At 32.6% G+C, this 16,055-nt stretch overlaps 1 long non-coding RNA gene across 1 annotated transcript; it reads right to left on the bottom strand.

The window, feature by feature from the left end:
• Positions 1–11,277: 11,277 nt before the first annotated feature.
• On the bottom strand, positions 11,278–16,009 carry LOC122718498. Its single transcript, XR_006347394.1, has 3 exons — positions 15,928–16,009; positions 12,178–12,473; positions 11,278–11,592 (listed from the first exon to the last, which is right to left on the bottom strand). It is a non-coding gene; the product is annotated as an uncharacterized LOC122718498 (long non-coding RNA).
• Positions 16,010–16,055: the final 46 nt, after the last annotated feature.

Below are 16,055 nucleotides of genomic sequence, written 5' to 3'. Positions count from 1 at the left end.
GTATCAATGTCGCTAGGTCAAACGGTTTCACAATTCGCGACCCTTCTCCTGGATGGAATAAAACCGGGCATCGTGGCTGGTGCACCCGGTTAAATCATATGATTCTGCGACCTGGCTCGTTCGAAAGACCGGCACGCGTCCACGTGGTTATTATTACTTTTATGTAAGAGGCGGGGAGGGAGGAGGGCAGATGGTCGAGGGCGCTTTTATCACGCTTTCGTCACGCTGAACGATAGAACAATTGTCCAGGACCCGAGTGATTCACCGGCGTTTCGATTTTCACACGTGGTTTTTCGTGGACGAACACTTTCTTCCGTTTTTTCTGAGATTTGAGATCGATGACGATAATCTCGATATTTCATTCGATAGAGGAAATGATCGATCGTTATATAAATTATTGGGATGATATGATTCGATGAAGTGGAATTTTGAAAATAAATATTTAATGCAAATGATTTAATATAAGTGATTGACTGTTATATATGGTGAAAAATAGTAAAGAATTTATTGGACAATGGTTCATAAATATTTTCTTTTTTCTTGAGTAATAAAGTAATCTTCTCAAATTAATTTCGACTTTCCTTAACAAGGATTTTTTTTTGCAGATCGTGACAAACATTTTCTCGATATTCTGGTACGAGGAGATGATCGATGTATGTTACAAGTTGTTGAGAAACTTGGTCTTTTCTGGTGATACGACTGGATTCCCTTAATAGAATCCCAGATTTGCGAAGTACGGGCTTACGAAACGAGTACATGACTCGATCTGGCGATTGCAGATAACACGTACTTTATATCAATTTATATCAATACCTCGTTCACGACCTCTCATCGAACTATCTTCACGTAGATTATTTCCATATAAAATGGATCTCATCACTCTTGCGATTTAAGTAATCCCGTTTCCTAATCTTCAAATATACACGATTTCAACCTCTCGATACAGAGATCTCTCGTCGAGAAGAGAGAAGAGGGAGAAAAGTAAACGGAGAGTGACTCCATAAACGTGTCTATAATTTCATCCCTATTAATTCTAAATTTCCTAATCATTTCAGAAAATATAGATCGACTACCTATTATACTCTACATTGTTACAATTCCAATGGCACAACCAGACGAAATGACTCGTCTGACCAGACGAACGCCAGTTTTCGGCCAATCGCATGAGGAGGCAATGAGGAGCGACCCGATTTCCAGGAATCCCTGTTCCGTTTCTTCTAAGCGCGCTCGTGTTTCCTGGTACACCCCGCCATTGATAATCTAAATATAAACGCCACCAAGTCGGCCGTGTAGGAGGAAAGCGTGCCGCTCCCCGGTTGACCTCATCCGCGGGTTCCATGGGGTTATCGGCTTGTAACTCGCTTCCCTTATCGGTTATCATTGCCCCGTCGGCGCCGTAACCGCCGAAAAAATGTACCCGTCGGTCTCACCGGCCGATTCAAACATGGAGGACACGGGTTTCTGAAGAATCTACAATGTGCTCTTTTTTTTTTTTTTTTTTTTTTTTTCTAAGTATCCAAGTATCTCATGGTATCTTAGATTAGATAGAATTTTCTGAGTCTTGATCGTCTTCACTGAAGATAGAAAGAATTTTTTTTTTTTTTTCTTTTGGGAGGATAAGATAACGAGAAGTTTTATGGTGGATTCAGGGTGGAGATTGGAAGAGATTGGAAGAGGTCAATTTTTTAAGTTGTTTTGAACATTTAGAGATTGAGGGTAAATGGATGGAGTTCAAGGGTTTGTAAGTTTCAGATTACACGCCTAATTATTCGTGAGATGTATCGTGATTCGATTAGAGATGTGGATATATTTGTTGGAAAGTTAAGTGCAAACAGGAGATATAAAAAATATTGCTATTTGGTGAGGATAAAACGTATCCATATTTAATTAAAGTTTTATTTTTTGTAAAATTTGTTTGTGTTCGCTTTTAATTCTAATGTCTAAATTGAATATAAATAAGTTGATTACAAATATGGAGATGGAACGAAGTACAAAGTTTTTATTAATTGATTATAATGATGAACAAAAAAAATTATTGCAGAAATAAAATCAAAATAAAAAAAAGATATAGAAATTATTCAAACGTTGTAGAATAAAAATATCTTGTACACATTTTCATATATTTTACATATATCTGTATGTAAAAAAAATTAGAGATTGATAAAAGATATGTTTTAAAAAAAAAGACTATTTCTCTGATTATACTCGAGTAGAAGTTTATTCCTATGATTGGCCAACTCCGATCAGTATTTTTAGTAAATGTACGACCAAAAGAAGATCCTGTTATCTCGCTTATCTTTGGGACCTAAAGGGATCCAATTAAGCGGCCATAATTTTCGGAATCAAATTCCATGATCCCTCCTTGTGACTTCATAGAATCGTAGTATATTTCTTGTTTTTCCAAGGAATCTCATAAAAATCTAAAAATACTCTAAAATGATCTTTAAATGAATATCTCGGGAATAAGGTATTACAGCCTTATTTTCCCTCTGTGCAACGAAGCTATAAATCAAATAACGTGGTATAGCACTTTCCAATTATAGATCATGAAATTTATTTCTTATGATAATGCTCTCCTAAAATACTTTACTGGCGCCTTTTGATCTAATTTTATTTATCTAAGGAAAAAAAAAAAACACACGGAATCTGTTGTTCGAACAGGAAAAAGTGCAAAAGTAGATAAGATTGGTAATTGGAAAAATTGAAAAATGTTCTAATCTCGTTTATGATAAATTTAACTAATAAGATTTATTCGAATTTTCGAACCTCCTACGATCCTATCCTTATCCAATTTATCAATTATAATACTACTCCATTTTTTCAAATGATATAAAAAAAATTGTCAACAGATATAATATAATTTTCGTTATACAAATTAATAATTTTAATTACGATATCTATCGTTATCGAATATCAATTTGTATCGTTGAAAGACGGATCATGCTTATTGAAATGAAAAAAAAAAAAATCTTACTAATTAAGTGCATTTTTTGCATATAATCAATTTGCAAATCGTTCAACTGTCAAAAACTTGGAATTAATTATTTGAAATAAAACATTACTCAATTTTTAGATCAATAAGAGACATATGTGCAAAAGATTTTAAGGACTCGCGGATTCATAATAGTTTTTCCGCGAAAGAATCGAAAATATACTGAGGAATGACGTGACGGCATTAAAAACGACTATAAAGCCGATTTACAAGCTCGTAACATAAAATATTAAAACGATTATAAAATTAAAACGAGCAGAGAGTTAGTAAAAATAGTATTTTATGGCTACATGATTCTTTGTATGATTCGTTAAAAGATTTATCTTATTTAACTTCTAAATATATATTGAAAAGTGATTTATCGATTTCTTTCATTTTAAAAATAAAATTTATTTTATTATATTTTTTTCTTTGTGTCTTTCTTGATAATAATCACATACAATATATAAATGTATGTGATAAAAATACGATGAAATCATTTTTGTTTTTGTTTGATTGCTAACTAAATTTTATATTACATAACTGAAAGAAATATATCGAAATTCATTTTTTATAAATAAATAATGTTTCGAAAACTCCATTCCGTTCCTTAAATTGAATTTGTCTTTGGTATTATATAAAATTATGATGGTAATATTTAATAATCAATACGACTTTAAAGCACTTTAACGATCATGTAGCATATAATGATAATTAAAATGATACACAGTACTTTTACAATTTTTTAAAAATAATTTAATTTTTGACTTTTAAAGAATTTAACGATTGACTTTTAAAAAATTATGAAAAAAATAGAAAATTGTAAAAAATATTTACAAATACTCCACAAAATTTCTACTTATATTTACCTTAATTATGAAAGAAGTAAAAGAAATATGTTTACAAAATCTGCATTTATCGATATCAATTTCTGATAAAAAAAAATGTATACGATGGAATTGCAAGCGATAATCTTCTTGCTGTGACATATTGCACGTGATTTATTGAGATATTGATAATCCACGATCGAAATTAATAAACAAACGATTGTTTGTTTCGTGATTTCGCGAAAAAAAGTCACGTTTTCCGGTAAAAAAAAAGTCAATCTTGCATTTAATTTCGTCTGTTGTTATTCGTTTGCATATCTTGCGGCGATAAAACGAACTATATTCTTCCCAGAATCTTCTTCCGTCCAGATATCGAATGTGCTTAAAAGAATGTGCTTAATATCTACTGCATAATGTGATGCATAATTTAAGAAACATAAGTTAAGTTACATAATTATTACGTAATACCTGCGAAAAATCTTAGTAAAATTTAATCTCAAGTAAGATTTAATCTCGAAATTAAAAATGTTTTTATTACAACATTAATCCTTTTGTTGCTTCAAATGAATATGATCTTTCATTATGAATTTCAGCATAATTGGTTTTTGCACAAAAATCAATGTCTCATTTGTTTTATTTTCAATTTTATTTTATTTTATTTTCAATTTCTTTTTGCGATTTTTAATCATGATTAAAGTAACACTACCAGTCCAATTGGCATTGTATGAATTGCATTTCATACAATTGTTATTGTTTAACGAGGAATAAAACATTCAACTAAATTCAAATCAAACAAGCTAACCAGCTTAAAGTTTCGTCAGCAAGTTATTTTAACTTAATTAAACATCAACAACAGTTCATAAATTATCCTTCAGCTATCTCTGCAAATACATTTCCCAACATTTCAATCTAACTTCCTTCAGTCAACAAGGTAGCTATGTTGAAACAACGATCGTTTGTTATTAATCAAGAATCCTAATCGTGCCTTAAGATAGACAGACACGATAAAATTAAATATCAATAAAAAAGAATCATTATGCTCTCTCTCGAACAGTAAAACAGTTATTATATATACTCTCAAGTATGAAAATAGAACAGACTATAAATCATTTAATTTTAAAAAATTTTACAAATACAAATACAGTAAAAATTCTTAGCAACAAAGTTAAAATGAACTTTATTGATTGATACGAATGTTACTTTTAAAAAAAAAAAATACACTTATAAGGATTTATAACAATAAATATACCATTTTTCCACTGAACACCTGTTACACCAGCACTTACCTCGCGCCAATCACGATCCAATTATTAAACAACGATCCGTAATTATCGATCGAGAATCTACACATACCCATACAGTTGGATATTCTCCATGACCTGACACGATTCTCCACCAAACGATAGAGAAAGGATATTGTTGACCAGGGGTGACGGTGTCTACCAACGAACCTCTCTCCTGTCTATTAATACACGGCTCGCTCGTAAAAAACCCATTACCCGTTCGAGAATAATTGCGACAATAAAGATTGAAGTTTCAATTATAACGCGGCCGCCCATTAACGACCGGTTTTTAACGTTGGCGAGCGCACTCTCGCCTCTTCGCCACTCCATTCTCTCCTCTCGCTCCTTTCAATTGATTGACCTCTGAACCGATGTGAACGTTCCAAGATAGCGCGGGGCCCGTTCTGCGCCCTCTCTGTCCCTCTTTCCACGGGAAAGAACGGAGCCACGATGTGTCATGCACCTTATTGAATATCTCTCGTGTTTGTCCGCGGCCATTACGTATACACGATCTCGTCTTTTATATGCGCGTTACAATAATAATTGTTGGACGGCCGCGGGGTAAAGTTTCATGTTTAAATATAGAACAATAAGAGAACGAAAACGCGGTGGATGCGGACGGGACAGCGTAATATTCCGAATATTTAGTCGAACGCCGCGGAAAAAGTCGGAGATTGATAAGGAGGAAGAGTCGAGAGATAACGATGGCTGGTGGGGACTCTGAGTCTGATGGAACTTCGTGGTGGTTCGTTGCGATGGAAGAGATTTTTTTTTTTTTTGCGTTTTTTCTTTCGTGGATATCGATTTGTTTGAAATCCGTGGATAGATGAGTTATCTTCAGATAGTTCATTGATGCTTACGTTTTGTTAACGATACGTGTTTACGCTTAAAAATGCATTACATAATTAATTGAATTTACTTCCTTAATTATTAATCCATGAAATTTTGTACGATTATGGGTGAATTTCTGAAGGATGTGAAAGTATTATTACTCTCTCACTAGAATATACTTTTACAATCTTTTGAAGATTAAAATGAAGATAGTGTAAATGTTAAAATCACTTTGCAATTAATAAAAGCATAATCCATTCTTTCGTCTTATAGATATACATCTAGAAAAGAGTTAAAAGGTTATTCGTAAATAAAGAATGTTTTTCGCCGATGTGTATGTTTTACAGTCGATCGAAAAATTCTCATGGGATTGTATAACTCGTGTAATTGCACGCGGCACGCGCATGTTTCACGGAGCAACGTTCAGGGTGTGTTATTCACGAATCGGTTACGACAATTGTGTAACCGATGTTTTTCCTCCGAAGTGCTGTTTGGGTTCGATATGTTTACTTGAAGATACTCTTTAACAATGGCGATTAGGAAGCGATACATTTCAATGCGAGAAGAATTTTTTTTTTTTTTTGAAAATAATTGATACTTCTTGATGAGTTCTTTTAGATAAGGATAGTTTTTATTTATTCTTTCTTAATGGTAGAGTTATACATTTAATAATTGATTTTGTTGCATGTTATTCTTCCGATCGAATGATAAATTAGAGTTATTTAAAAAGCCATCAAAGAGTTTAAACATGATTTGAATGTTTTAAAGGCATTATAATTTTTAGGATATAATTCTTCTATAAAAATTTTCTCCTCTTTGTGAAAACAGCTTTCCTTTTTTCTTTTAAAGTCGTAGAAATCAAATCGATTCGTTTCATTTTAAAAAATTTCTAATCTCCTTCTGATAAAGGATAATGCATTAATCTTTCAGAAAATAAATTGTATTTTCTTAGAGGAGTAACAGAGCTCAAGATAGAGTTACTCATCGTCCGTTTATAGAATTCAATTTATCCTGTTCGATTCGGTGACTAGTCGGCGCATGATCGTTTCTCGATACAAGTAGCATTCCTCGATACAAATTGCCTAGGGGACGGCAGCCTCAAGTATAAAAATACAATTATGCATGCAATCTGCGAAGACGGTTGTTTTGCTGATTTACGCCGTCGAGGTCCAAGTTCAGACGCCACGATCGACCTGGCTGCGCCGTTGGGACTGGCTGGTGTCGACGACATCCTTATCGTTGTGCCGATCGGAAAACATCCACGTCGACTACTCACTCATTTATAGACACGTACCACTTAGGTGAGCGTGTCATTAGAATTCCCGATAATTTAACATTTTCAAATACTTATATATTTCATAAGGCAAGTTTTATTAATTAATTTTATAAAGTAAAACTTTCAATGTTTCAAATTGATCAATTCAAGTTAAAATTGATGGGCTTTAGATGAAATTTATTTTAGAATTTTAATTGGTCAATATTTTTAAATTTATTATTATAAAACTGTAATAAAAATCATTCAACTTGATCAATTTAAATTAATCAATATATACCAAATATGAAAATTCACTTATACTATATACTATAATATAAGCAGTAAACGATCTTTCTATATCTATAATAATTCAATAATTAAGAATTTCGAGTCACTTTCATGATATCTCGAAAAATAAAAGGAACATTAACCAAGAAGATTATTCTCTTTAAATTATCGGGTCATCATTTATCCATACGTACGATATTCTAAAAAAGCATTCCATTGTTTGGTTCAGCGTGGTCAGATCTGGACACCAATTACACAAGCAAGGGTTAAGGAACCGGAGACCCGGAGGTCTGAGGTGTCGCGACCGATTATTTCGGCGGTTCAAGGGCCTTAAATGAGAAAAAGAGAAAAGTTAGAGAGCCGGTGGATTCGCGTGTCTGCCAATTATTACCGGTAATCACGGTAATGGCGTGTGTCAATCGAGCAGAAGAGCGGCTTCGTCACCCGGCTCTCGACGATAGCAGAGGTCAATCCGGCTTGTACTAATGGCTTGCAACACCAGGGATGCGTGCATGAGCAAGGTGCATGATCAGTCAACGACAATGAGGTAAGTACGTATGGTAACACCGATTAAGATGATCCTCGCCGGAGACCTACTTCTTTCACGTGTTCCTCGGCTCTCTCTCGCACGTGCACTCTCCGCGACCAACCCCGCACCCATCCGCGCCAATCCAATTCAGGAAGTTTAGATTGTCGGAGCCAATTTGGTCGCGTGCAGTTCAGCCGTGTATAAGCATTAGTCAGGATTAGTTTCGATTCGAGTGACTTGATTTCTCTTTTTTTTTTTTTTTTTTATTTAGAGCGAGCGTCGAGATAAAAATCGAAGATTCGGTATTGTTTTGTTTTAATTTTATTATTGATCGGCGATATCGGTTGTATGATTTTGATCGAAATTGAGAGAAATTGGAGAAAACGATTCGAGAAGAACAGATAAAAATTTGGAAGAAAGATGCATACGTTATTGGTATTGTGATTGGATATATTGATCAAGTAACTTGATTAATTTGGACGACGAGTTTTTGGACTTTCGTTCGATCGCGCTATGAGGATTTTTGCGTCAAGGAATTTGGAATTTTGGAATTTTGAAACTTTTGGAAAATTTGGACGTAGCGATTTCGAGCGTTCCATTTATTTCACATTGTATCTCTATGGAATTTTAGAAATTCGATGGGCCATTTATTGTGCAATCGACTTTCTTTTTTTTTTTTTTTCTTTCATTTTGTTGTTTCGCGATATTCCTTTGAAGAATATTTTGGAAAGAGCAGACGCATATTTTATGAATAGAATTTTTGAAATTTTCAATTCTTTGCTATTTCATAATATTCGATTACTTTTAGAAAATAAATAAATTCTTTTGTTTAGAAACTATATTTTGGAAAGAATATTTTTTAAAAAATTTGTATTTTTTTTTTAAATATTTTCAAATCGTATTTGAGGACAAATTGTGCAGAAATTATTATGCCAATATTTTTAATAAATTATAGGCTCTTATTATAGGCAATCAAATGATTTACGATCGAAATACAGATGAGACTGAACCACTTATTCTCAAATCCATTAAAGGCGAGCAATTTGGCTCAAGATATCAGACAGAAAATTATTCCAAACTGTACATTAAGACCAATCATATATTGAATTAGATGGAATTACAATGTAATAATCAACGTATTAGATTAACATGAAACAGATTCTTTGGAAATTATTTGAAATATAATTTCAAATCGAAATTATTATTTTATCTCATAAATGTTTGTCAAAAAGTGTTCATACAATGCCAATTTTTCAAATTCAACATAAAGAAATAAAGAAATTATTTTATTATATCGAAATAATGAATTAACATTTCGATACGAATCTCGAATCAAAATTTAATTTCTTTTTTTAAAGAATAATATGTAATACAATACAAAAATAAATATCCTTTATATTCTCTTATAAAATTAATAGTGCTTAATATCAATTTTTGAATAATTAATTTTTACAAATCTGATACGAATTAGAAGCGAAGGGAGAGTGTTCTAAATGTCGGTCGGAAAACAATTATGTCAATTACGGCCAGAGGTACAATCATGTTTGATCATTTAACCGAACGAGGCATTAGGCGAATTAGATCACTAAGCTGAATTATTTTCGCCAATCATTCCGCTCTCGGTCCGCTCGAGTTCCGTCCCATTCGATTAGTGTAAACCCTACTATTAACCTGTTGAGTCTGCCCTATCGTAAATGCCGCGTGTTAAACGCTCGCTCTGGTTCACCGTGATTGCCCTCCTAAATAAAGAAGTGATATTACAGTGGCATGGGTGAGCTGTTCTCATTGGACGTTCGATGGAATTGTTATTGTAAAAATGATCTATTTGTTTATTTGGATTCGTTTCATTTTTATCCATCATCATTGTATCTCTTTTATAATTTTTTTTTTTATTTCACGTTGCTAAAATGTAAGAAGAAGAAGAATTATCCTAGATTTTAGAAAGTATTGATTAAAATAGGTAGCGCATGTTTCTTTATTAAGTTTTCGGATTTATTAGATATTTTATTTCATATTAGAAAGTATTATTGAAACATTTATTTTATATGTTAAAAAACATTATTGGTTATTAGTGTTTATGTTATTTTAGAAAGTATTAGAAAGTGAATTCTTGTTTGATTAAAAGATATTCTTGAAACTTTTCTTTCTTCAACGATTGCTATTTTTTATTTTTTTTGTAACACGAAATCTGAAAATTACATATTATATAAACTTATACATACAGATTGGATAGATTCTATCGAGATTGAATTTTATTATTCCGTAATCACATGGTAATAATTATTCTTAGAAAGAACATAAGAATTATGCACTTATAAAAATTTGCATCGATAAAGAAATGATTTATTAAAGAACTTTCATGTCGTTTACATAATCAAATTTTTATTTCACAAACAATCTCTAACTTTCCATTAAAAAAAGAAACAAATAGTACCATCGCGCTAAACTATTTTTATTAAAATAAAATTTGTTCAAGCATTATTATATCAATTTTCAATTTATTACATCGATTAAAAAGAAAGAAACAATTCATTGTCAATGAAAATGAAAACCTTTTCGAAACATCAAAAATCTGTTTCTGTCTGAAAAAAATCATCTTGCCAAAAACGAGAAAACGATACATCTCTCATTTTATATTAATCTTTCATCGTTTCGAAGAAAAAAAGTCCTTCAGCACGGTACAACAAGTAGTTACGCACGATGATTATTCCCACACGTGTCGAGATTGACGTCATTGATCTCACGACATGTGCGACAGTTGAGAACACGCTTGCAGGTCGTTGACGATGATGACGACCGGTCCGTGACTTTTGTGCCGCGGCACGAGCGTCAATATGGCGTTTATCATCGGGAAACGATATAGCGAGCGCAAGATGGCGATTGTGACCGTTTGCACTCGTGCGTTCGAGCCAACGGAGGCAATCATCCGAAGTTTACCCTACATATTCAATTTAGATCGTTAGTTCGCGCTGGATTGCGCGTTTATTGCATTCATTACGATTTTATTACACAGGAGGGAGAGGAGTCTTTCCTATGGTGTATACACTCGATACAGAATGAAATGCTGTGCGGGTGTTTTGCACTTTTGGAAATTAATTTTTAATTTTTCGACATTTTGCTTTGAAAACTTTTTATCTCGTTTAGATATTCGATATTTCTAAATAATAAATGAAAAATCTTTTACTTCTTTCTGATTTTGACATATATAGATAATGAATGTTTGTGCAAATTAATATTTTTGAGAACTAGGAGAAATTAATGGAAATTTATTTAATTTTATATACATATTTGAATGTTATTATTTTTTTAATATCATTCATCGATGAATATTGGATCTTGTTTTGGTCGAAAGGAAAAAAATTTGAAAATTTTGAAAAATTTCGATTGTTTGAGAAGATTTAAAATTTTTGGGAATAACTTAATCTCGTTACGAATTTATTTAAAAAAATAATAAGGAACCATTAATGTTGTTAGGGTCTGGCTTATTATTCGGCGAACCTTGTACTTGTTTACAATTCTTCTTTACAATCGTGTTGCGTCCCATTTGCCACTGATATTTTTCACATCCTCTGGATCAAGGCCGATGAATTGAGACGCAGAAAGAATAACTAGGAAAGAATTTTATATGAAAGAGAAGTAAATATTTCCCATCAAATCGTAAACTTGCTTAGAGAACTTCAATCCTTATCCAATAGTACTTCTTTTAGTGTTATCCATAATAACTAATCAATCCTTGTCACTAAACTTCACACTCAGAACATTCAAATATTCCACGATTTATCTAAATTATAAATAGACTTCAAACAAACTAGATCTCATCTACTATGTATATTCACTGCTTAAATCGTTTACATTAATTTACAACGAAATATAAAACTCATAATCAAAAAAAAAAAAAAAAAAATACAAATAAAGCCATCAAAACATTATTTCTCAATGAATTCAATACACAAATACTTATCTATCCCTAAATATATATTTACTAAAACCATATTTCCAAAACCCCAATGCGTATATCACACACGCAACATTAAACAATATTCCAATATATACATTCTGTTGAAACATTATTCCTAAATATCCGTTCAAAGTCAAAATTGGAAGAAATCCAAATGTGAATAAAATCGACGCGAATATTCGTATTATCCAGTAGTAGAGCCAAGTGGCTGGTCAGCCCGAAATTACATACGCACCTCGATCTTCACTCCTCATCGATTCTCACATGTGATAAAACGGCTGCTTCGAAGCGCTCACTTTCCTCCTCGTGATTCGTGCATACACAAACAGATCCTCCACTAATGCACGCTCGTCCTCGTTCTATCGGATACGGCCTCAGAGACAGCTTTATCGCCCCCCCCCGCGAGCCACATAGCCCCGATTTCAAAGTGCAGTCAACAGCAGTGTGCACGTGATTCCAGCCCAGAATCGGACCTAGATTCGGCCACAGCTGCACGCCCGTCTACCCGCCATTACCCCCCTGTCCAGTTTCCTAGAAAAAAAATAGAACTGGTGAAAAACAGATAGACAGGAATGATCGACAGCGCATACGATACTGTCTGGAAGACGCTCGAACTTAACCCCGTTCTCGACGCTCCCAGGAAGCAAGTCTAGACATGAGAGATTACTGTGTGTACAAGTATTGTTGTGTTCGTCGATTTGTTTTGGAATATTATTGGATAGTTTTGATTCTTCAGGGAGTTTAGACAGGGTTTTTGATTGGGAAAGTGAATTGAATTTTTTGACGAGTGTATATTTGGTAGTATTGAAAGATGGTGGAACATTTTTGAGAATATTTTTGTGTAGTTTATTCGAGTAATTTAAGCGAATTGTTTTGGATTTTTTTAAAATTTAATTTAATTACATAAGATTATAAAATTGTGAGAGATATATATAGCAAAATTAAATTATATTTATCAATCGAATAGTGATTTAGAATTTTTTTTTTTTAGAAAATGTCAATGGAATAATAGATATAATTATTGTGATTAAAGCAATAATTATCATGATTGTGTGTATGTATAATTTTTGCAACTCATGGGAAATTCTTGAATTTGCATTTCAACGCAGGATGATTTATGTAATGTGCATTTTGCAGTCGAGAAAAAAAATGTGAAATAATTTATGCTATCGAAGTGATTTTCGAGCATACGAGGCAATACTAATAATAAAAAATCAACGCTAACGTAGCAATAAAAATTCTTATCACAGATAAAATTAGTCTCTGTCTGATGGTTTTGAAAGAACTAAAAAACTTCGCGTGTAAGAAATTATCTGCTCCGGTTCTAAAGATATATATTCATCAAAAAATTCCATCATTGAAGAAGGTAACAACCCTTCGAATAATCCATCATTTAAAATTTTTCTTAGATCGAATTCTTTTAATAATACAAAATTAAAATTAAAAATTTTTAGATATTTAAAAGAAAGAGAAATATATATAAAATATCTTCAGGCCATTAGGTTAGATTAAGTTAATTTGAACATTATCATTACGTACATAACTCTTTCTAATTTCTAAATAAAGAAAAAAAAATTATCTGAAGTCAAAAAGAAAATTCTTAATTTCGAATATCCAAAATTATTATTATTAAGTATATTTTAGAACGTTATAATAATATAACATTATCTATGATACAATATCATTAAGGTAATATTACCATAAATTACGATAATGTATCACGACCATTGCAAAAGCATTCGAATCTTCTTTCTTCACGATCATATATCATTTTCGTACGATAATAACCCGCAATAAAAAAAAAAGAGCGTTTCACGTCATCACTCTAATCGATACGCGAATTCCTACCTATCTACGTAATGAAACGATAAATCGACACCATACGCGCCTCGGATATCATCGCGAAAATCCAAAGAATTCCTTTATAAATTGCTATCACGCGCAGATAAAGTGCACTATAACACGACACGTGGAGAAACTTGCTGACCATCGCACTAATTGAACATGATCACGAAGAGTTGACCATGTCGAACATCGATAATTTCAACGTGAAAAACCACGACAAATAACCAACAAACAAAGGGAAACAAAGAAACATCAGATTTATGGCAAAATTTATCTCGTTTCCTTGTTTAGAGAAAAGATGATATATTGGACTTATTGTTATTACAAACGCAAATATATTTATATACTTGTATAAAAATGGAAAGAGTGAATTTATAAACGTAGATATGCACGATTCGATTAACGAAAATATGGCACGTGAGAATTATCGTGGCAGAAAGATAAAAAAAATAAAATGACGTCATTGACGAGTTTGTAAACGTTGATATGCATGATTTGATTCACGTAAAATGAGTCATGATATATGCATATTATACATATAATATATATATAATATATATATATATATATATATGTGTGTGTGTGTGTGTGTGTATATATGTTGCTATTTTTGTAAAAGTTTAAATGGAATATTGTGATAAGTTATTTTTAGTTCATTTACAATCATGGATTCAAATAACTGTTAAATTTTGAATTGCGAAAATTCAATTCGAGAAAAAGAGAAAACATAAATCTGATCATAAAAGGATACTAAACGCTATTACAATATTTGTGAATATATTTAGCGTAACGTAATAAAAGAAATGTTAGTCATCGTATTTTTTCTTGCGGTTTTCTTCTATAAATAGATGAATAATGTATTTCTATACCAGCTTAGAAACGAGATTCATGAACAGGTATGGAATTCGTTCAAAAAAGATAGCAAGGGCACAGCCATGGAAATAGTAAAACTGATAGCCTGTACTGTTCTGCCTATCCCGTGTCTAATACCAGTAATACAATAAACATAGACAAAGTATCGATGTACGAGGTTCGCGAAACCCGTTATACGGGTTTATAAATATCCCTCGTTTTGCGTAACCAAACAGGAAAGTGATCAGAAATAAAGGAGACGAGAAGAAACCACGACCAAAATTCATCAAACGATCGATTCATCTTCCATCTTCATCTTTCATAATTTCGAACTAGATGAGAGTTTAAAATCGATCGTTTAACTTAAGAATGTAAAAAAAAAAAAAAGAAAAAAAAAAGAAAAATCATCCCGGACGCGTTTCGATTACACTTACGCGAAGGGAAATCGATACGAGTGCTGACGACCCGTAAATTGACACCGTCTATAACCAACGTTCTCGTTATTGCACTTTTATACCAATCGATTTAAAGAAAGAGAGAGAAAAAAGAACGGAATTGCTGTATAAAACAAAATATTATCGTTCCATTCCAAAAAACTGCACTCGAGCAAAGAATCATAGAAAAATTTACGTAAATCGTAATCGAATCTCTGATTCTTAACACGATGTTCTTCATTTTTTTAAATTTATAACTAATTTTCTATTTAAAAAGAAATACGAAGGGAGAAATGATTCCATATTCTCTAATCTTATAAATAAAAAGACCAAATATATAATATTTCGTTAATAATAATAATAAAAGATATTAATTTTCTATTTTTCAGTTATCATCCTTCTAATCTCCATTAATTCAGACAGAAAAAAAGTGAACGAATGCCGATGAAAGTTTAACAAATTCACATTACACGTCACGATGCTCGATCAAACATCGTCCTCGATAAAAACGAAGTAATATATCTCTTACGGAAACGTCACCTTTTAAATCGCTAGTGGAAACCTCGGCCTCTGTTATCTGCCGGTCTGTTTTCACCCCCCATACAAGGTTTCTATTCATAGAAACGTTGAACGATCTCTCGATACCCGGATAATCGGAATTAGTGCGATCGTCGGAAAGAAACGAGGGTAGGAGGTCGATCGGAACGTCTCCCGCCTATCTCCTCGAAAATACGATTTATCGTTTCGGTACGAAATAAAGCGCGATTAATTACGAACAATCTCAACCCCTGTATTATCTTTACACTTACAGATTCGAGTCGAGGAGGGGAAAAAAAAAAGGCACGCGTACGCACATCTACTCACGCATTCCTCGCTCTCGTCCACGTAAACTTCCGTCCACCACCATCTGCGTGACCGTGTGAAATGAAAAAATTCGAAATACACACTGCCACCATTACACGTAAAAATTACGACGTAAATT

The sequence above is a fragment of the Apis laboriosa genome, unplaced genomic scaffold (assembly GCF_014066325.1).
Source record: "Apis laboriosa isolate Shangri-la unplaced genomic scaffold, ASM1406632v1 scaffold64_cov150, whole genome shotgun sequence".
Classification (NCBI taxonomy): domain Eukaryota; kingdom Metazoa; phylum Arthropoda; class Insecta; order Hymenoptera; family Apidae; genus Apis; species Apis laboriosa.
The sequence above is the reverse complement of the archived record's forward strand: the minus strand, read 5'-3'. Positions and strand labels throughout refer to the sequence as shown.